The sequence below is a fragment of the Oryzias melastigma genome, unplaced genomic scaffold (genome assembly GCF_002922805.2).
Source record: "Oryzias melastigma strain HK-1 unplaced genomic scaffold, ASM292280v2 sc00270, whole genome shotgun sequence".
NCBI lineage: Eukaryota > Metazoa > Chordata > Actinopteri > Beloniformes > Adrianichthyidae > Oryzias > Oryzias melastigma.
The window spans coordinates 179,844-182,476 of record NW_023416899.1 but is presented as its reverse complement, the minus strand read 5'-3'; positions in this window follow the sequence as shown (position 1 = coordinate 182,476).

Genomic DNA, 2,633 nt, shown 5'->3' with positions numbered 1-2,633 from the left:
AGGCACAACTTATATTAACATTCCAGTACGGAGTCGATCTTTACGTATCTTGGACAGTTGTGTCCAAATTCCTGCCTTTTCACTATATAGTTCACTATAGTGCGTTTGCCCAAAATCCAGCGCACTAGTTAGTCCTACACTATGTAGTTTTTTAGTAGTTAGGGGTTAGAGGAGGAATTCGGACACAACCTAGGATTGTTTGAGATCATACAGGTGGATCCAGTGCTGCGCAGATCGCCTGGATTGTGGTGCATGTTGGGTAGTTTTCGCTCTGACGTCACATGTCAATCATCATAAAAGCATCACGATAAAGGGTGGGTCCAAAGCGCCTATCCAGACGACTGCAGCTGGAAATTGTTGTGTTATTGCTTTATAAAAATGCTCTCGGGTAAATCGTGCTGAAGACGGAAACTTTATTCTCCGTTTTCCACAATGTATCACAAACACAACTCCCATCAATCAGCCAGCTCCCCCTAGTGGCTCCTCCACTCATGACATTCCTTCAACTCTGGTTTAACCTCAACATGGCTAATACCACTGCTTGAATTCTTCAGCATTGAAACATTCCTCTTCTTAGTTTTTAGAGCAGAAAACCACTGCGTCTGACCTTTGACCTCCACAAACATCAACTCAGAGAAAGAAGAGAGACTGATTGAAAACGTCACCAAGTCTGACTTTGAAGACGAAGAACTTCTAAAGATTGTTCCAGAGAAACAAACCTTCATGTCTCTGCTTTGATTCTAAACCACTTTTTTCTATCAAGCAGAAACTTAAGGTTTGAAATGAAAATGAAATGTTGGATTGAATGTCCAGACTAGAGCAGAAGAAAATCACAACACAACAAGTGATTGTACAGACTCACAACAACAGTTGTTGACACACATTTGATCCTGAAATCAGAAACTTTCTGCTTTGGATGGAAAAACCAACCAGACAGAAAGTTGGAACAGTGGATTTTTGTTCATCAGCTTTTGAAAGTTTTTCTTTCTAGATAAATGGAATCCATAGAAAAAGAAGGTCAAAACAAATGAAAGGAGCTTCCTGACACTTTATGGTTCAATGGAACAAACAACAGACTCACAAATGTTGCATTTGAGGGACTTGAAGTCCTGAAGTGAAACAGGAAAAGAGTTTAAAGCTACAAAGAATTAAGTCTGCTTTCATCATGACACTGATTCTCCAGAGAATTCACGTGACCTGCTCTCTCTCTCTCAGTGTATTTTAAAGGAAGGGTGACCTCTGCTGGCTGCGTGTGGGAACTGCATGTGAGGATCAGTATTTTATTTCTTTTCTAAATGTATTCTTTCTTTAACAAAAATATAATTATTATTCTTCAGCTTTTGAGCTCATTCTAATAATAAGCATTTTTTTTACTTTATTTTTGCGTTATCTTAAATAAAACTTATGTTATGTTAAAATGTTTGTTTACACATAATAGTTCACCCATCGTTTGTCAAGAAAATGTGATACAAAATGTGACTTTATGGAAAGATTGTGAATGGCAAACCTGTTTTACCAAAGCCACAGGCAGAGATTTGTAGTTAATATGTTTTTTACAGCGTTGGAAACCTTCAGAATCAATATTGTTTTAATGGTAAAGTGATTTCATGCATGCATTTCTATAGACAAAACCTAAAACAATTGTGCCAGATCATGGGATAACTGTTTCTCTTTAGTATTCAATCTCATTTTCATTGAATCTCCTTTCAGTTATGGAGAAGTGTTTGCCCACTGGACAGAGGAATGCCAGGACCTCCTTAATGGGAAACATCCACCAGTTTCAGGCTGAGGTCAGTTATGAAGACTATCAAAAGGATCTTGGTTCATTAGAGGTGTAACAGCGATTTGATTTAATCTATTGGATTCAGCTTCAGTATTGAACCAGTTTAAATTATCCAAATTATCTAAAATCTGACCAAAGATGTATTTAGACTAAATTTCCAGCAGTCTGAGTCTGGTAGAAATACCTGGCACTGAACAGTGCAGGTGAAGTGTCCAGATTCCTCATTTTTAAATTGAATATGTGTACAAACAAACAAGTCAAGAAGAATTAATATAAAATGAATTTATATTTTAGTTTAGCAAAGTTCTGTTGTTTTTCCACATGATTCTCGATTCGTCTTCAGACAGATTGTGTCATTCTTGTTGTGCGTTTTACGCCCTGTGTTTGCACACAGAAACAGCCAGCTAAACTCCTTGCTTCAAAGTTGTAAAACTACAAAGACAGAAAAATAGTATTTAGAAACTCATCTATATAGAATTAATAAACATCTCTCACTTACAGGGATTGCTTTCCATAGGACTGTTAGTTGAAGGACTAAAAGATAAAACTGCAGACGTTGTGTGTATGCAAACAAACTCTTTTGCTATGACAATGAACAATAAGCTGGATTCAAAATAAAACTTTATCGAAACTACAAAAATTAGCAAGCGCTCCTGGAGCAGAACACAGATCAATCTGGTTGGATCGGAGGATTAGAAAATCAATTAAACGTAAAATAAATTAAACATTTCATGAAAATACTACCCTGACGGTGTTACAAATTGTCACAGACAGGCAGACAGCTGGTTCCAAGTGCAGCAGGTTTATTATCAGAGATAATAGTCCACACAACTAAGCAGGGTCAGACAGG